The 21,356-nt window shown below is 42.5% G+C and overlaps 1 protein-coding gene across 4 annotated transcripts in view; it reads left to right on the top strand.

The window, feature by feature from the left end:
• The window catches only part of METTL15 (methyltransferase 15, mitochondrial 12S rRNA N4-cytidine), a 322,508-nt gene that overhangs the window by 262,079 nt on the left and 39,073 nt on the right, over positions 1 to 21,356 (top strand). The window lies entirely within an intron of this gene.

Genomic DNA, 21,356 nt, shown 5'->3' with positions numbered 1-21,356 from the left:
AAAATAATCCCTAAGGTCCCAGAGGGATCTATTTGTCCTGGAAATAATTCAGGATTTAATCCTGTCTATTCCTCTTTGATGTCACCCGTGCTCTTGATTTGATATTATATTTTGATTATATTTTTTAGGTCCATTATAGTTTTTTTTCCACCTTCTTTTACTGATCAATCATAATTGTTTGTGATAAGATTTTATATAACACACAGAGACAGAAGATGCAGCCGTAAGAGCAGATGGGAACTGCGATCGCTATGGCTGCTTATAAGTCACATTTGCACTTGTGTCTCAGCCTTGTCATTGTTTGCCTGATTCGTGATAATAAAAAAAGGCAAATGCTCTTCACGGGCTGAGTTATATCTTGATGCATTTCTTCTTCGGATTGTGGGGGTTAAAGAAAATTTGATAATATGTGGGATTTGTGTTCATGTTCTAATGGGATATTTTTAATGAACTCATTATATACTGAATTCCATTCTAAGAGCATATTATACTCAATGTTCGTTAATGCTTTATTAATGCAGGGGTTTATCCAGAAAAGGCTAGGACCCATAGCAAACATTTGAATGGTACCGCCTTTCTCTGTCCTACCACCTAGATGCCACAGTCGCTATTAGCTGCAGCACCGAAGGGGTAAATTGGCTAACATCAGATCCTGCTGCAAATAGGATTTCCTAACTTTGGTCAAAAAAACTATATTAGAAATATGCATTAGATGCTAATAAAGAAACAACCTATTCAGGGAATAGTCATAACTCTGAATGGTATCTTCTGACCGCTAGTCACTGATCCTAAGGACAAGGCAACCCCACAAAGAGCAATTTCATTAAGCTGTTTCCCTCTGAGGTGTTACAGTGCATGCTTAGCCACTACAAATCTATGGAAAAGTGGCTAATACACTAGGTATATTATTAACCAAGAGGCAAAGGGTACATAAATAGGGGCACAATCTAAGGTTTGTGAGCAAAAGGGGCTCAGTCTATCCAGAGACCCATGGCTCTGTTAGGGAGAAGACCTGATGTCCCAGGGTCAAGATCTCTTTGGATGGAAGGGGCCCAGTCTATAGGAGCTCAATCTATGAGGGGCCCTGTAGGGAGGATGTGCCTAATTGATGAGGGGCTAGGAGTTCTGTAAGGAGCAGAAGCACAATGTAACAAGGGCTTCTGGGAAGAAGGAAAAAAAAATGGTAACCTAAACATACATACTAGATGTTGCTGCTGCTGAGATTAATTCTTACTAGACTTTCCTCTGATCTGCCATGTCTGTAATCTCAACTGCAACTGTTGTCTGAAATCTTCCATCTCCTCTTCTTGTTTTCAGGATATGAAGGGAGAGGGAGCAGCATATCTCTGTAGGGCCTCATTCACATCATGCTGGAATAGGCCTGTAGAGCTTAGATCCAGAGAGGACAACTAAAGTCCAGAGATGATATCTAGAGTCCAGAGATTACAACTAGCTTAAAACAGAGAACAGGAAGGCTTTGCCCACCACAGCAAGAGAAAAAAAAAAGCAAGTGCCAGGTCATCTGTGGACAGTGCAGATCCGTCACATCTACATTCGGGCCTAGTCTTTGTCTTTGCTGTGCAGCAGGTGATAAGTAGTAGCTGCAAGACCCTTTTTTTCTTACATTTTGTCCCAACCCCTGACAAAAGTACAAACCATACAACCTGTTCACCCCTCATACTGTAGGCTTCATAGCAGCAGCTGTGGTTGCTATTGTGGCAATTCCATGACTGTATACATGTCTACAACATAAGTGACCCTTTTAGTATGTTATGAAGGCTATGAAACATGGTCTTCTTATGACTTTGTAGGACTAATTTGAACTATTTACAGTTAAAGCTAACCCTTTGGCTGTGTTCCAATTTTTATCCAAGTCAAATATATAGACAAACACAATCTAACTAAACTAATACCTTCAAGGGTTGTACAGGTAATGTCTGTTATTAATCACATTGAGTAAATATCCAAAGTGCAGGGGGAAAGGTGAAGTGTGTTAATAACGTTTTCAAGAACTATCTGGCAATAAACAAAGACACACAAGTCTGGTATTGATAAACCTGGTTATTGACAAAGACTGTTTAGTTTGAACCATGCCTTAATGCAAACAACTTTCAGAAGATGTGTTATAGAAGAAGCTTGAAAAAGCTACAAAAGCATAGTTATATAGTTACATAGTTAGTATGGTTGAAAAAAGACATACGTCCATCAAGTCCAACCAGGGAATTGAAGTGAAGGGTGTAAGGGGATAAGGGAAAGGGGTGTAGTTTTATAATTCTGCATAAGCATTAATGTTATTTTGTTCCAGGAATGTATCTAACCCTGTTTTAAAGCTGTTAATTGTTCCTGCTGTGACCAGTTCCTGAGGTAGACCGTTCCATAAATTCACAGTCCTCACGGTAAAGAAGGCGTGTCGCCCCTTTAGACTAAACCTTTTCTTCTCCAGACGGAGGGAGTGCCCCCTTTGGGGGGGGTTTAACCTGGAACAGTTTTTCTCCATATTTTTTGTATGGGCCATTTATATACTTATATACGTTTATCATATCCCCCCTTAAACGTCTCTTCTCAAGACTAAACAATTGTAACTCCTTTAATCGCTCCTCATAGCGAAGATGTTCCATGCCCCATATTAGTTTAGTCACGCGTCTCTGCACCCTTTCCAACTCCGCAGTGTCCCTTTTATGAACAGGCGACCAAAACTGAACAGCATATTCCAGGTGAGGCCGTACCAATGCTTTATAAAGGGGGAGTATTATGTCCCTGTCCCTCGAGTCCATGCCTCTTTTTATACATAACAATATCCTGCCGGCTTTGGAAGCAGCAGCCTGACATTGCATGCTATTCTGTAGTCTGTGATCTACAAGTACACCCAGATCCTTCTCTACCAGTGACTCTGCCAGTTTAATCCCCCCTAAGACATACGATGCATGCATGTTCTTAGTACCCAGATGCATAACTTTACATTTATCCACATTGAACCTCATTTGCCAAGTGGATGCCCAGACACTTAGTCTATCCAAGTCATCTTGTAACTTATGCACATACTCTATAGACTGTACCGTGCTACAAAGCTTGGCGTCATCTGCAAAGATAGAAACAGAGCTGTTAATACCATCCTCTATATCATTGATAAATAAATTAAACAACAGCGGGCCCAGTACTGAACCTTGGGGTACACCACTAATAACCGGGGACCAATCAGAGTACGAATCATTGACCACCACTCTCTGGGTATGATCCATGAGCCAGTGTTCAATCCAGTTACAAACTAAAGTTTCCAAGCCCAAGGACCTTAACTTACCTGTCAGACGTCTGTGAGGGACAGTATCAAACGCTTTGGCAAAATCCAGAAACACTATATCCACAGCCATTCCTCTGTCAAGGCTTCTACTCACCTCTTCATAAAAGCAAATTAGATTGGTTTGACAACTTCTATCCTTAGTAAACCCATGCTGGCTATCACTTATAATACAATTATCCCCTATGTATTCCTGTATGTAATCCCTTATAAGTCCTTCAAACAATTTACCCACAATGCATGTTAGACTTACCGGTCTATAATTGCCTGGCGAAGACCTAGAGCCCTTCTTGAAGATTGGTACCACATTAGCCTTGCGCCAGTCTCTTGGCACAATACCAGACACCAGAGAATCTCTAAATATCATGAACAAGGGTACAGATATTACTGAACTTACCTCTCTAAGAACTCTGGAGATTTGCTTACATTTACTTTACTTAACTTACCTTGTACCATCTCTACATTAAGCCAGTTCAGTACATTACATGATGTGTTACCAGCACTGACCTGTCCAATGTCAGCTCCTTCTTCCTTAGTATATACACAACTAAAGAACCCATTCAGTAGCTCCGCCTTCTCTTGATCGCCCGTGACAACCTCCCCATTATCATTATTAAGGGGTCCTACATGCTCTGTCCTTGGTTTTTTTTGTATTTATATATCTAAAAAAATATTTAGGATTAGTTTTGCTTTCTTTGGCCACCTGTCTCTCATTTAGATTTTTTGCTGTTTTTATTACATTTTTACAGATTTTATTAAGCTCCTTGTACTGTTTAAATGTTATAGCTGACTCATCAGATTTGAATTTTTTGAAGGCTATTTTTTTGTTGTTTATTGCTCTTTTAACATCATTTGTCAGCCATGTAGGATTTAGTTTTAATCGTTTATATTTGTTCCCCTTTGGTATATATTTAGCTGTATAGTTATTTAGAGTTGATTTAAAGATGTCCCATTTACCTTCTGTATCAGTATTTGAGAACACCTCCCCCCAGTCTATGTCCTGCATAACTAAAGACCTGAGTGTTCATCAATCTACAGAATAATAATCTGGAATGTTGCCCAAAAAAAAAGCCCAAATTCACAATGCTACCATATGTGTGGAGGACAAAGAACATTGCACATCAACAGCAGTGGTGAAAAATTACATGTTAACTTTATTCTGTGGATAAGAATGAATACAATGATACTAAAATTATATACTACTTTTTTTTTTAACTACTTTTTAAAAATAAGAAACTTAAAACATTTGCTTTTTATTGCTATTTGTGCAGTGAGCTGTAGTTTTATTGTCACACTTTTTAGGGTAGATGGAACTTTTTGAACGCTTTTTATGTTACATTTTCTGGGATATGATATGGCTGTACTAATACATCTTACATGGCAGCCACAGAGGCCTTCAAAAGCTTCTGACTACCTTGAGAAATGTTTGGCACAGCACAATTGTGTTGCATGGATGCCATCGGAATCCTAACAGGACCTGAATCTGTCATAACTAGCTAGATACATGGTCACTATTGACTGCAACATCTTGGGAGCTACATTTCCAGTTACTGTTGACGGGTGTCAGCTGCACATAGCAGCCGACATCTGTCATATGCCGTACATGTACATCAAACTTTGGGAAGGGAATAACTGTGTCTTAAATAATAATAAAATATAATTGTATGGTAAGAAATGCAGAAATAAAGGAAATTCCTCTTGTTTTACATACGTTTTCTTGAAACAAATGTGCGTAAGCCCTAAGTGATCTGTAACTTGCCTTTTACATTTAAGTTTTTATTAAAGTTTTCAAACAAATAACAGGTGATCTCACTCAAAGCAAGGAAAATAATGTACCTAAAACGATGTATACCACATAAAACACATTGGTTCCACCTTCATAAGGTATGTTAGCATGTACAATCGACAAAGTGACCTTGAAAAGCTGGTCCTTAACACCAAAGCAAAAGGTAAGCACCACATTCCTGTATTGCAGTGTAGTCGGCATGCGGACGGCATGACAATTAGCTTGTGACCTACAGGGGAGTGGTATGTATTAACCCCAGCAAGGCAAAAAGCCGTGTATGAAGAGATATGAGATTTGGAAACAAGTAAACAAACCTAAAAGGTAAAGAACAAAGGTAGACCCATAATAATTCTATTGGTTCCCATGCTTCGTTGCTAATAACCAAACTTCTACATATGTGTCTGGTAATACTCTGGCTCTAAGGAGAAATGAACAGTTCTGTCAAGACAGTTCTCGTACCCTCATAGTGTTCCATGCAGCCCAAATCTTCTCATGCAAACAAACTCTGTCCCTCCCCACCGCCCAGATACCCTCCATATTACGTACATGGTGTACAAGGGATGTAAGTTCGGCTATGTCAGGAACTGTGTGTTGTTTCAAGTATCGGGCAAGGACCAATTTAGCTAGTACTAGAATTTTAAACACCAGTGGGCGGTCTGACGGTAGTATTGTATGAAGGTTTATCACGAGTAAGGCCATATGAGGAGTAAGCTGAACCTCAATAGTGGAAATGAGACGTATCAACCTCCCCACCTCCCTCCAGTATCCCGCAATTTTGGGGCAAGCCCACAGTAAGTGGAATAGTGTGCCTGTCTCTAAGCACCCTCTCTCAACATAGGTTAGAACATTGTGGATGCCTCATCCTCAGGCACACTGGGGTATAGTACCATCTGAGTTGTGTGTTTACTACAGTTTCAATGTGGGAGGTAGATTTTAGGAAAGTATAGGTATGTCTGAAAGCTTTGGCCCATTGGTCTAAGGTGAAAACACTATTCAGTTCTATTTCCCACGCCTTCATATAACTAGTCAATACTAAGTCTCCTTGTTCTGCTAGAGCCTCATATATGGGTTTAAGACCCTTACGCCTGCAAGAAAAGTAGCGCAGTAAGTCAGGACAAAGAGCGGGAGTGGGTGGAGAATGAGAAGTCAAAAAGTGTTTAATCCTCAGATAAGGACATAGTTGGTTAGAAGGAAGACAGAAGCTGGAAGCAAGAGCAGGAAAGGACATCGGAGAGTCAACATCATATAGTTGGGAAAGGGACGCTATTCCGCTGTTAACCCATGTAGAAATGTCCAGGTCAGAGATGCCCAACTGTAACAGGGATGTAGGGGCCTCCATAGAACGCGCCGAGAGGTAAGAGCATATACTATGCCCGTAGGCCCAGCAAAGTAGACCTGCCTTGGTGAAGGGGAGGCCCTATCCAGGATGGGCAGCCTCCAACCCTGTAAGAACAGCAAGCTGCGGGGATCTACAACCCGAATGAAATAGCATTCAATTTGAACCCATGGAGTGGTTAGGTCTCTATTCCAGAAGGGTCTCAACAATGAGATTAACGTCCCCCCACTCTTTGATGTTTGGTGACCACTGAGTCCACCACTTTAGACCGGCGACTCGCCCACACCTACTGCGACAATAGCTTACGTATAGCATGAAAAAAAGGATAGAGGAGGTTTAATCGGCAAAATGTGAAATAAATATAAAAGCTTCGGGAGCATGTTCATTTTGAAGGCAGCTATACGTCCCAACCACGAAATCGCCACTTTGCTCATGGTCGCTAGATCCTTCTCGACCGTGGCCAAGAAAGGAACGTAGTTCATGGTATACAGTTTGCTAATGGATGGCGTCAGTATAATCCCCAGGTATTTAATACCCGAGGTCTGCCAGTCCAGTGGGAAGCGGGACTTGAGAGCCACTAAGGTAGGGGCTGGAATGTTAAGAGGTAGTACCTGGGATTTTAGTGCATTAAGCTTGTAGTACAAAATTGAGCTAAAATGAGTTAGAAGGGACAGTGCAGCTGGGAGGGAGATATTAGGGTTCGACAGGGATAAAATCATGTCCACGTAGAGCGAGATGACATGTTCTACAGGGCCTTCACGTATACCGGATATGTCCTCCGAATCCCTAATCACCTGCGCCAACGGCTCCAAGGATATAATAAAGAGAAGGGGAGACAAAGGGCATCCCTGCCTAGTGCCGTTGAACAGGTGAAAGGGATCCGAAAGAGTGCCGTTAGTATAAACTCTAGCCTAGGGACAGGAATAAAGCGCTTTTACCGCCCTAAGTATCGGCCCTGCAAATCCCATCTTGTCCAGCACTGAGAAGGCATAGGTCCAATGTAGGCGATCAAACGCCTTTTCAGCATCTAAGGCCACCATTAGTGCTGGAGAGATGGACACATTTACAGAATTAATGAGATTTAGGACTCTACAAGGATTGTCAGACGACTGGCGGGCCCCTTACAAACCCAGTCTGGTCGCCCTTAATTAGAGAAGGTAGCACGTCCCCCACTCCAGCTGCCAGTAATTTAGCGTAAATTTCAAGATCACAATTCAGCAAAGACATCGGCCTGAAATTTTGTGGGATGTCGGACTCCTTCCCAGCCTTAGGCAGGGTAATAATGAGGGCTTCCTGGTTTTCAGCCGGGAAAGAGCCAGACGTCTGTGCTTGCTGAAAAAATGGCAACATAGTTGGCATGAGAGTGTCCGCAAATTTTTTGTAATATTCGTTGGTCAGTCCGTCTGGACCGGGTGACTTGCCCACCGGGAGGGAGTTGATGGTCTTAAGTAATTTGTCTCGTGTCAAAGGAGCGTTAAGCAGGGACAGTTGAGAGTCTGTAAGAGGAGGGAGTTGTACAGAGGAGAGGAATAAGTTAATAGAAGAAAGAGAAGGTTGAGGGGTAGAGGAGTCATTGTGCAGGTTGTAAAGATTTTCGTAAAAGCCCCTAAACCTATTAGCTATCGATTTAGGATTAGTCAGCTTCCCCCTCTTTTCCAAGTCCCACAGGTATGGAATAGTGGATTTACAATGTTTGGCTTTGAGCCTGGAGACCAAAAGCTTCCCCGCCTTGTCCGATTCCATGTAATATGAGGCCTTAAAGGGGTACTCTGGCGCTAGGACATCTTATCCCCTATCCAAAAGGATAGGGGATAAGATACCTGATCGCGGGGGTCCCGCCGCTGGGAACCCGTGATCTTCCACGCCGCACAGATGTCACGCCCCATCCCATAGGCTTACATTGAGGGGGCGGAGCGTGACGTCACTATGCTCCGTCCCCGTGGTCGCCAGTAATCAGACCCGGAGCGAGCACGCTACGGGGGCTGATTCTAGCGGGGTGCGGCGTGGAAGATCACTGGGGTCCCCAGCGGCGGGACCCCCGCGATCAGGCATCTTATCCCCTAGCCTTTGGATAGGGGATAAGATGTCTTAGCGCCAGAGTACCCCTTTAAGTTTCCGATCTCTTTTCTCATAGTCAACAAATAGCAATTCTTGCAGTTTAATTCTTAACTCTCTCAGCTTGTCTGCGCTAATTGGGGAAGGAGATTGTTGATTAACCAATTCCATCTGTTTAATATCAGATAACAGTACTGTCATATTCTTTTCCCTTTCCCTCTTAACCATAGCACCTAGCTTAATAAAAGACCCTCTAATGAAAGCTTTGTGAGCGTTCCAAATAGAATTAATGTTGGAGGTATCAGTTGCATACAGCTGAAAGAATTCTGTCAAATCCCTGAGTAATGTAGCGTGATATGCAGTGTGGTTAAGCAAGAACAGGTTTGTACGCCAGAGATATGTAAGGGGGAGGCAGTCCTGTTCTCGGATCGACAAGGTGATAGGGGTATGATCTAGGGATCGACCGATATCGTTTTTTTAGGGCCAATACCGATAATCTGTGGAGGTTAGGGCCGATAGCCGATAACTTATACCGATATTCCGGTATAAGTTATCGGCTATTTATCTCCCCGCGACACCGCTGCAGATCATTGATTTAAAGCGGGCGCTTTAAATCAATGCACTGCAGTGGCTTTTGCGGTGCCATAGGCCGCCGCCGCCGCCACCCGCTTCTCTCCCCCTGCCTGTCCGGGAGACTTCATCTTCCAGCTCATAATGCGCATCAACTAATTCATTATGTGAGGGCACTAATTCCCCCATCTTTGTCTCCACATGCAAAACTCTGGACTGCACTTCAGCTAAATCATGGCGCAGGAGGTGTACAACATCACAATGTATAGATTGGTGCAGCGCCAGGAGCATGTTCTTTAATGTCAGTTCAGTCACTGGGGCGTTTGATGAAGGCTGATTAGCTAAGAATTCCACTACTGCATACAGGGAGTCACTCACCACATCCCCGGGAGGCAAATCTTCATCCCCCTGCAGTCGTTGCTTTTGCTTCGCCGGGCTCCCAGAAGATGGCGTAGCCGTGGAGGGTAGCGATGCGCCTCCACTCGAGCGCCTTTTCGAGCTCTCTGCAGGTCTGTGATCTAGTGAGCCGGGGAATGGTCCGGGTAGGGAGGGTGAGGGTGTCACGGAAGCCCTTCTTTGCCTACTCTCCGCTGTATCCCCTGAGAAGTCATGCGTTGTGGGAGACCTATGTCCCGCCGTGGGGCGAGCGCCGGCGCCATTTTGAAAACTGCCCAGGTCAGATGGAACATAAAAATCTGTCAGCTTACGGACCTTGTTGCCCGCCTTCTGCCTCCTGCAGGTTCTATATGACATGGCAAGTCGGTGGGTAAGTAAACTGGCTAGGTAGAAAAGCTAGGAGGGCTGAAAGTCGCTGTCAGTCGTGAGTAGTGCACAGAGCCCTCTGATCAAGCGACCATCTCGGGCAAGCGCCAAGCCACGCCCCCCTGTAACTTGCCTTTTAATGCTAATCTTATGGCAAAATTGTGCCCACTAAGCATCTAGCTGCACAGCTTGCACATATTGTATACCCACTCTTGAGAGCTTTTTCTTCATGTGAGTTATTCTCTTGTTGAAATGCCTATTCCCTGTGTGGCTGTAGTTTGTGGAATGTAGCTGTGTACACAGTATCTGTCCCTTTTCTCTTCCAGAGATAGTAAAGTTTTGGATCCCAAACAGATATGTCCAGAAGATGTGTTGAACCTTGCACAGCAACTTCTGAAAGGATAAGTGTGTCCAGCATAAGCTTAAAGGGGTACTACGGTGGAAAAAAATGTTTTAACCCCTTAAGGCCCAAGTGTTTTTCTGTTTTTGCACTTTAGTTTTTTTCCTCCTTACCTTTTAAAAATTATAACCCTTTCAATTTTGCACCTAAAAATCCATATGTGGGCTTATTTTTTGTGTTACTAATTTTACTTTGTAATGACATTAGTCATTTTACCCAAAAATATACGGCGAAACGGGGAAAAATTGATGAAAAAACACCATTTTGTAAATTTACAATTTGCAAAAACGGACAATTTTCATTTCTTGCGGGGGAGGGGATTTTTCTTTTTCTTTTTACATTTTGAAAAAAAATTTTAAACACTTTTTATGTCCCCATAGGGGACTATCTATAGCAATCGTTTGATTGCTAATACTGATCAGTGCTATGCATAGGACATAGCACTGATTAGTATTATCGGCTATCTTCTGCTCTGGTCTGCTCGATCACAGACCAGAGCGGGAGACGGATGGAGGCAGGTAAGGGAACCTCCGTCCACCATTACAGATGATCGGATCCCTGCGGCAGTGCTGCGGGCGATCCGATCATCTATTTTAACGTGCGCATTGCCGAAGATGCCGTGTTCTGTACTGATCACGGCATCTGAGGGGTTAATGGCGGACATCCGCATGATCGCGGATGTCGTCCATTACCGTCAGGTCCTGCTGTGTATGACGCAAGCACCGCTCCGATGCTCGCGTTCATACACAGGACATAAATGTACGTCCTGGTGAGCGAAGCAGCGCCAAACCAGGACGTACATTTACGTCCGTGGTTGTTAAGGGGTTCAAAATCTTAATCCTTCCAGTACTTATCAGTTTTTGTATACTATAGAGGAAGTTCTTTTCTTTTTGAATTTCTTTTCTGTATGACCACAGTGCTCTCTGCTGACACCACTGTCCATTTTAGGAACTGCCCAGAGCAGAAGCAAATACCCATAGCAAACCTCTCCTGCTCTGGACAGTTCCTGACACGGACAGAGGTGTCAGCATAGAGCACTGTGGTCAGACAGAAAAGGAATTCAAAAAGAAAAGAACCTCTGGACCCTACAGCAGCTGATAATACTGGAAGGATTAAGATTTACAAATCTGTTTAACTTTCTGGCACCAGTTGATAAAAAAAAAATAATAGTTTTCCAGTGGAGTACCCCTTTAACGACAATGGACGTAACTGTACGTCATGGTGCTGTGGTACTTAACGCACCATGATGTACATTTACGCTCCGCCATGACCACGAAAAGCGTTCTAGTGCTCGCGTCATGCGCGGCAGGTCCCAACTACTATCGGCAGCCATGGACCCGCCGGTAATGGCGGACATCTGCAATTGCGCGGATGTCCGCCATTAACCCCTCAGATGCTGTGATTAATACAGATCACGGCATCTGCGGCAGTGCGGTACTTTAAATGGATGATCAGATCGCCCGCAGCTCCTCTGTGGGGATCCGATCATCCATAATGGCGGACTGGGGTCCCCTCACCTGCCTCCGTCCGTCTCCAGGGGTATTCTCCTCTGGTCTGAGATCGAGCAGACCAGAGCAGAAGATCGCCGATAACACTGATCAGTGTTATGCCGTATGCATAGCACTGAACAGTATTAGCAATAAAATGATTACTATAAATAGTTCCCTATGGGGACTATTAACCCCTTAAGGACGAAGCCCATTTGGGCCTTAAAGGGGTACTCCGGCGCTGTAGTGTTTTTTGAGTATGTTGTGTATGTGGTTGTGCTTCATTTATGTGCTGTGTTCGTTGTGTGTGTGCCTTACAGTTTCTGTGCAATCATACCTTTTATCCTCGGCGGAAGTATTGTAGTTTTGCTGTCTTTTTCTTGATCACGACCACTTTTTTTTCTCCGTTCGGCGCCCATCTTGCGTTCGTGACCTCACACTTGCCCTCCTCTGTGTCTCCTCCTTGCCGCCTGCCTTGTTTGAATATTCATTGCGTTGTCATTAGTTCCTCCTTCTTGGGTTGTGCCCTTCTATGTTTGCCTGCTCCTCATTGGCTGTTTACTGTCTACTTATCTGGTTTGGTGGTGTCATGTGATTGGCGTGTCTTCTCCTCCTTCATGCAACGCTGTTAGTATGGGGTTTGGTTGCACTGCAGGGCTGCTGACGTAATGTTTTCTTTTTGCGCATGCGCTTAATGTGGGGCCTTCCAGAAGAAGGGGCGTGTCATAACGGAACTCCTGCAAAGGGTATTGGCCACTGCAGCTGGAACGCAAGCGAAAGCAGGTTAGGCTGCACACAAGGTCCCACACACATGCAAACTGGGAAAACCAAAACACAAGGGCGGATTCGTGGCGGGGAAAACATGGTAAGCAGGAGGATGGGCGGCAACATAAGCATATGGAAGGGAGGGAAATAAGGGGAAGCACAGCCCAACTAAGCATAAGAACACCACCTACAATAGCAGCAAAAACACGTGATGTGCCCGCAAATGCTCCTTGGAAATGAAGTTTAGTCACGCAAAAACACCGGAAGACGGGGAGAAATAACAACTCAGGTGGAACGCGAACAGAAACGCATTGGACCCGCAAACACAGCGCAACAGGTCAGACAACTGTTAGGTTAGTAAACCAGCCTGGAGAGGCATAATGTGGAAAAAAAACATTACAAAGCCGGAGTACCCCTTTAAGGACGCAATTTTATTTTTATGTTTTCCTTTTTTCCTCCTCACCTTCAAAAAATCATAACTCTTTTATATTTTCATCCACAGACTATTGTGAGGGCTTGTTTTTTGCGCGACCAGTTGTCCGTTGTAATGCCATCACTCACTTTACCATAAAATGTATGGCGCAACCAAAAAAATACTATTTGTGTGGGGAAATTAAAAAGAAAACCGCAATTTCGCACATTTTGGAAGGTTTCGTTTTCACGCCGTACAATTTACTGTAAAAATGATGTGTTCTTTATTCTTTGGGTCAATACAATTAAAATGATACCCATGATAACATACTTTTCTATTACTGTTGTGCTTTAAAAAAATCGCAAACTGTTTAACCAAATTAGTATGTTTAAAATCCCCCTATTTTGAACACCTATAACTGCAGCAATATGAGGGCTCATTTTTTGCGTGTGATCTGTACTTTTTATTGATCCCATATTTGCTTATATGAAACTTTGAATACTTTTTTTATAAAAAAAAATTTTGAATAAAATGTTATAAAAAAAGCAGCTATTTTGGACTTTTTTTTTACGCACACACCGTTCACCGTACTGTATCATTAACATTTTAATTTAATAGTTGGGATATTTACGCACGCGGCGATACCAAACATGTATATAAAATATTTGTTTACACTTTTTGGGGGTGAAATAGGGAAAATGGGATAATTTACGTTTTTATTGGGGGAGGGAGTTTTTCAAATTTTTTTTACTTAAATTTTTTACTTGTTTTACTTTTATGTTTACACTTTAATAGTCCCCGTAGGGGACTATTTATAGCAATCATTCGATTGCTAATACTGTTCAGTGCTATCTATAGGACACAGCACTGATCAGCATTATCGGTCATCTTCTTCTCTGGTCTGCTTGATCGCAGACCAGAGCAGAAGACCCTGGGAGAAGGCCGGAGCAAGGTGAGGGGACCTCCGTCTGCCGTTCTGGATGATCGGATCGCTGCGACAGCGCTGCGGGCGATCCGATCATCCATTCGAAGTATCGCGATGCTGCAGATGCCGTGATCTGTATTGATCACGGCATCTGAGAGTTAATGGCGGACATCTGCGATCGCGGATGTCCGCCATTACCGGCGGGTCCCTGGCTGCTATCAGCAGCCGGGACCTGCCGTGCATGACGCGAGCATCGCTCCGATACTCGTGGTTATGCATAGGATGTAAATGTACTTCCTGGTGTGTTAAGTACCACCTCACCAGGACGTACATTTACGTCCTTCGTCATTAAGGGGTTAAAGTTTAAAAAAAAGTTACAAAAATTTGAAAAATCCCCTCCCCAATAAAAAAGTAAATCATCCGTTTTTCCCATTTTACCCCCAAAAAAGCGTACATTTTTTAAAAACATATTTATTATTGTCATGTGCGTAAAAGTCCGACCTATCAAAATTTATTGTTAATTATCTCGTACAGTGAACGGCGTAAACTTAAAACATTTTTTTAAAAATTCTAAATTGCTACTTTTTTTGTCACATTTTATAAAAACATTTTTATAAAAAAAATTCAAAAAAATGTAACCTAAGCAAAACTAGTACCGATAAAATCTACAGATCCCAACGCAAAAAATGAGCCCTCATACCACCCCATATACGGAAAAATTTGAAAGTTATAGGTGGTCAAAATAGGGCAATTTCAAACAAACTAAATTTTGTTAAAATAGTTTGAGATTTTTTTTAAAGTGGTACAATTATAGAAAAGCATATAACATGGGTATAATTTTAATCGTATTGACCCACAGAATAAAAAAAACATGTCATTTTTACCGGAAAGTGTACAGCGTGAAAACAGAACCTTCCAAATTTTGCTAAATTTAATTTTTCTTTTCAAGTTTCCCACATAAATAAAAAAATTTTGGTTGTGCCGTACCTTTTATGGTAAAATAATTTATGTCATTACAAAGTATAATTGGTGACACAAAAAACAAGTCCTCATATGGGTCTGTAGATGGAAATATAAAAGAGTTATGATTTTTAGAAGGCGAGGAGGAAAAAAACGAAAATGCTAAAATAAAATTGGTCTGGTGCTTAAGGGGTTAAGAACGGTCTTTGCACAGTCACAAATGATATGCTTGTCCAGATACAGAATCCCATCCATTTTGCTTTGTTTGTGCCGTCAGAGGATGACAGATCAGTAGAGACTCTTGGCACAATGGGATTTTCCCTCCTACGCAGTAATGATCCTTTCACCTTTGAGAATATCATTATTGGACAATGGGTACATGTTAATCCCATATACTGCAACGTAAACTGACCTGCTGTTTTGCTGTGCTATATATCTTCATCCTATTATTGTTTTTTATCTGTATAGCTATAATCATAAAAATGTTAATTATACCATTTTTTTATTTTGCTAAGTTGTCTTATAAAAATCTAAAAATTTGTCTACAGAAAATGATTTTGGCTTAGTATAAATCATCTGAAACCAGCTGGGTTAGATCATTAGATAGGGGCTGCCAGTTGTTACCTGTTGACTCAAAAAACGTAGATCCTTAACCCCTTAAGGACCCAGCCATTTTACACCTTAGGACCCGGCCATTTTTTGCACATCTGACCACTGTCACTTTAAACATTAATAACTCTGGAATGCTTTTAGTTATCATTCTGATTCCGAGATTGTTTTTTCGTGACATATTCTACTTTAACTTAGTGGTAAAATTTTTTGGTAACTTGCATCCTTTCTTGGTGAAAAATCCCAAAATTTGTTGAAAAATTAGAAAATTTAGCATTTTTCTAACTTTGAAGCTCTCTGCTTGTAATGAAAATGGATATTCCAAAAATTATTTTATTTTATTCACATATACAATATGTCTACTTTATATTTGCATCATAAAATTGACGTGTTTTTACTTTTGGAAGACACCAGAGGGCTTCAAAGTTCAGCAGCAATTTTCCAATTTTTCACAAAATTTCCAAAAATCACAATTTTTCAGGGACCAGTTCAGGTTTGAAGTGGATTTGAAGGGTCTTCATCTTAGAAATACCCCACAAATGACCCCATTATAAAAACTGCACCCCCCAAAATATTCAAAATGACATTCAGTCAGCATTTTAACCCTTTAGGTTATAGCAGCAAAGTGAATAGCAGCAAAGTGAAGGAGAAAATTCACAATTTCCATTTTTTACACTCGCATGTTCTTGTAGACCCAATTTTTCAATTTTTACAAGGGGTAAAAGGAGAAAATGTATACTTCTATTTGTAGCCCAATTTCTCTCGACTAAGCACATACCTCATATGTCTATGTAAAGTGTTCGGCGGGCACAGTAGAGGGTTCAGAAGGGAAGGAGCGACAAGGGGATTTTGGAGCGTACGTTTTTCTGAAATGGTTTTTGGGGGGCATGTTGCATTTAGGAAGCCCCTATGGTGCCAGAACAGGAAAAAAAAAAACACATGGCATACCATTTTTGGAAACTAGACCCCTTGAAGAACGTAACAAGGAATAAAGTGAGCCTTAATACCCCACAGGTGTTTCACGACTTTTGCATATGTAAAAAATTTTTTTAAAATTTCAATAAAATGTGTGTTTCCCCCCAAATTTCACATTTTTGCAAGGGTTAATAGCAGAAAATAGCCCCCAAAATTTGTAACCCCATCTCTTCCGAGTATGGAGGTACCCCATAAGTTGACCTGAAGCGCACTACGGACGAACTACAATGCTCAGAAGAGAAGGAGTCATATTTGGCTTTTTGAGAGCAAATTTTGCTCGGGGGGCTTGTCACATTTAGGAAGCCCCAATGGTGCCAGAACAGCAAAATAACCCCCACATGGCATACCATTTTGGAAACTAGACCCCTTGAGGAACGTAACAAGGGGTACAGTGAGCATTTACCCCCCACTGGTGTCTGTCAGATCTTTGGAACAGTGGGCCCATTGTTCCAAAGATCTGTCAGACACCAGTGGGGTGTAAATTCTCACTGCACCCCTCATTACATTCTGTGAGGGGTGTAGTTTCCGAAATGGGGTCACATGTGTTTTTTTTTTTTTTTTGCATTTGTCAAAACCGCTGTAACAATCAGCCACCCCTGTGCAAATCACCTCAAATGTACATGGTGCACTCTCCATTCTGAGCCTTGTTGTGCGCCCCAAGAGCACTTATCACCCACATATGGGGTATCTCCGTAGTCGGGAGAAGTTGCATTACAATTTTTGGGGGGCTTTTTTCCCTTTTACCTCTTGTCAAAATGAAAAGTATAGGGCAACACCAGCATGTTAGTGTAAAAAATTTATTTTTTTACACTAACATGCTGGTGTAGACCCCAATTTCACCTTTTCATAAGGGGTGAAAGGAGAAAAAGCCCCCCAAAATGTGTAAGGCAATTTCTCCTGAGTACGGCGATACGCCATATGTGACTCTAAACTGTTGCCTTGAAATACGACAGGGCTCCGAAGTGAGAGCGCCATGCGCATTTGAGGCCTGAATTAGGGATTTGCATTGGGGTGGACATAGGGGTATTCTACGCCAGTGATTCCCAAACAGGGTGCCTCCAGCTGTTGCAAAACTCCCAGCATGCTTGGACAGTCAACGGCTGTCCGGCAATACTGGGAGTTGTTGTTTTGCAACAGCTGGAGGCTCCATTTTGAAAACAGTGGCGTACCAGACGTTTTTCATTTTTATTGGGGAGGGGAGAGGGGCTGTGTAGGGGTATGTGTATATGTAGTGTTTTTTACTTTTTATTTTATTTGTGTTAGTGTAGTGTAGTGTTTTTAGGGTACAGTCACACGGGCAGGGGGGGGTTACAGCGATTTTCCCGCTGCGAGTTTGAGCTGCCGCGCAAAATTTGCTGCATCGCAAACTTGCAGCCTGATACTCACTGTAAGCCCTCTGCCCATGTGAATGTACCCTGTACATTCACAAGGGGGGGGACCTCCAGCTGTTGCAAAACTACAACTCCCAGCATGCACAATCTATCAGTGCATGCTGGTAGTTATAGTTTTGCAACAGCTGGAGGCACACGGGTTGGGAAACACTGAGTTAGGAAACAGACAATGTTTCCCAACCAGTGTGCCTCCTGTTGCTGCAAAACCACAACTCCCAAACATTCTCAGGCATGCTGGGAGTAGTAGTTCGGCAACATCTTTAGAGCCAGATGTTGCCGAACTACAACTCCCAGCATGCTTGGAGTTGTAGTTTGCAACATCTGGAGGACTACAGTTTGCAGACCACTAATACAGTGGTTCCCAATCTGTGCCCTTCCAGATGTTGCAAAACTACAACTCCCAGTATGCCAAAACTGTCCAGGCATGCTGGGAGTTGTAGTTTTGCAACATCTGAAGGGCCAGATGTTACATAACTACAACTCCCAGCATGCCTGGACAGTAAGGGCATGCTGAGAATGTGTAGTTTTGCAACATCTGGAAGGGCACAGTGGTCTCCAAACTGTGGACCTCCAGATGTGGCAAAACTGCAACTCCTAGCATGCCCAGATGCCAAGGGCTGTCTGGGCATGCTGGGAGTTGTAGTATATAGGGTCCCAATACAGCAATGCATGTCGCTTTATGGCGACGTGCATTGCTGTAAAGGGCCCGACCGCGGCTGAAGATCTACTCACCTGTCGCCGCCGCCGCCATCTTCCTCGCCGGGATCCGGGTCTTCAGGGACGAGGTAAGTACCGGGGCCAGTCCCCAGCACTCCCCCGTCCCCCGCCGCGTCCTCCGGTCTTCCTCCTGTCCTCTCCGGACTTCAAGGGGCCGGGCAGGACGGGAGGAAGTAACCGCCCGCCCTCCTGCGATTGGTCAGGTTAACTAACCGACAGATCGCAGGGAATAGGAGGAGGTGGCAGGCTTGCCACCTCGCTCCTATACTTTAGCATGGTCCTGGCTGTCTGTGACAGCCGGGATCATGCGAAATTACCGGGCGGTCGGGTCCCAGAGACCCGATCAGCCCGGTATCGCCGCAGATCGCAAGGGCGATTTCCCTTGCGATTTGCGGCGATCGCCGACATGGGGGGCCTACATGGCCCCCCTCGGCGTTTGCCCTGGATCCCTGCTGAAGGATTTCAGCAGGGATCCGCTTCCGATCTCCGCCGGGTGAGCGGCGGAGACCAGGAAAAGACATGACGTATGCATACGTCATGGGTCCTTAAGACCCAGGGTGTGATGACGTATGCATACGTCATGGGTCCTGAAGAGGTTAAAGGGGTACTCCCGTGGAAGACTTTGTTTTTTAAATCAGCTGGTGCCAGAAAGTTAAACAGATTTGTAAATTACTTCTATTAAAAAATCTTAATTCTTCCAGTACTTTTTAGGGGCTGTATACTAAAGAGAAATACAAAAAGAAATGCATTTCCTCTGATGTCATGACCACAGTGCTCTCTGCTGACCTCTGCTGTCCATTTTAGGAACAGCATATGTTTGCTATGGGGATTTCCCCCTGCTCTGGACAGTTCCTAAAATGGTCAGCAGAGAGCACTGTGGTCATGACATCAGAGGAAATGCTTTTCTTTTTTGGATTTCTCTTTAGTATACAGCCCCTAAAAATTACTGGAAGGATTAAGATTTTTTTCATAGAAGTGATTTACAAATCTGTTTAACTTTCTGGCACCAGTTGATTTAAAAAAAAAAAAAAAAGGTTTCCACAGGAATACCCCTTTAAGGACACAGGCTGCTTTAATTTTTGGTTTTCCTCTTCTCCTTTTAGTAGACATAGCTTTTTAATTTTTCCATCCACTGAGCATGTTTTTTGCATGACCAATTGTACTTCATAATGACACCATTCATTTAACCATAAAATGTACGACGACTTCCATGTCCTTGGAACTTAAGTACCCATAAACACCATCAGGCTATAGAAATTTTAAAGTAGCATAAATGCAGTACAAGAATTTTAAGCTTTATTACCCACAATCTTTTCTATACCATTGCGGTAGACTCCAAAAAATATTTCTATTACTTCAAACCCCTATGATCATGTGTTTTAAATCACTCCAATTGACTCTTGGCATGAGACATGGCAATCTCAGTCGCTCGCAGCTGAAAACCCACATGAAGCCAATCTATGAAGCTCTTGACAAACAATCCCCGTGCTGACATTGCACCTCTACTAGCCGTTTGGAGCTCCATAATAAGTGTCGCATCAGAGGACAGACAATTTATATCTGCAGTGCACTTGAGCACTTTGTGGTCTCGTTGTGTAACTTGTTTAGGACATTAGAAATGTTAAAAACTTACATAATAAAAAGTTACCGCTCTGTGACACTAAGTTCACAAAGTCTTTCTTTTTACAATTTAAAAGTTAAGCCCACCTATTGACAATAATGTCTGATTCTGGAAATGTAGAGCAGACATTATTACTAATAATTATTTTAGGTTGTCTATGAAGCCTTTCTGTTGAGGGTAGCCATCTTTGTGTAAGCTGTATCATGTCCTGAGGGGAGCATTTCTCAAAAGCTTTCACTGTCTTAATGCATTGCTTTAAACGAAATAAAAACTTCTGAGTAAATCTGCTTTTGCACAGTGCACGTCAGCACATTCAATTACCTGCTGAACAAAGTCAATGGTCAGGTGTAGAGCACAGTTTTGATTGGTTATCGGTGAGTCATAGTCTTAATTGCCATGCCTTGTGACCGTGTGCTTCCTCTCTTGTCATTATAAACCTCTCAGCTCATCTCATGGAACCTGCTGTGTTTTTAAATGTGCCTACTTGAGTATTGCTGGTTGAGTTGGATCAGCTATCTTTTAACTCTTTCACAACCCTTACCACAGTATCTGTAGTCAAGGAGCAAGGTGCTTACAACATGAATCTGATTATCTGCAATTTACTTGTTCAATAATTAGTACCTGTCCCTGTTGTCCTCTCAGTCGTGATCTTTGTGATGCAGTTTGAACCAGTTTTCAAATTAGCGTAATGGGAAAACAATTTGCAACGTCAAAGTTGATCAGTTTGAAAAAGTACTAATTAATCGCACCGCGGTCACCAATGTCTTAACAGCCATTGATTAATAAGAATGGGAATCGGTCCCTTCTCATTAGCCTGGTGTAAATAGGCTGTTGATACTAAGCATGGTTTTGTAATTAGGCTACTATAAATTCATGGTATATTAAGACATAGGCTAGACGTTGAAGGGGTTCTATAGTTTTTAGTCATTACACTGTAATAACATTCATAAATGTACTTATTTACTGTGTATGTCATGCCATTTCATTACTCATGTCAAATTCAAAAATAGCAGTAATGTATAAGCCAACATTTCCATAGTAGTATCTAGGCTTTACTTAGGGTACTTTCTGGTAGATGTTTGATAGATTATATATATATATATATATATATATATATATATGTCATCTACCGTATACTGCCATATACTGACATCACAATTTTATGTCTGTGTTGGTCTGTGTTCACACAAAGCTATTTGTTTGGTTGTGTGTGAACAGTTTTATGTTCCCTGGTCAGGGGATAGTTAATGCCTCCTGCTTTTTAAGCCAATAGCTCCTAGGGTGTGTCTT

The sequence above is a fragment of the Hyla sarda genome, chromosome 6 (assembly GCF_029499605.1).
Source record: "Hyla sarda isolate aHylSar1 chromosome 6, aHylSar1.hap1, whole genome shotgun sequence".
NCBI lineage: Eukaryota > Metazoa > Chordata > Amphibia > Anura > Hylidae > Hyla > Hyla sarda.
The sequence above is the reverse complement of the archived record's forward strand: the minus strand, read 5'-3'. Positions and strand labels throughout refer to the sequence as shown.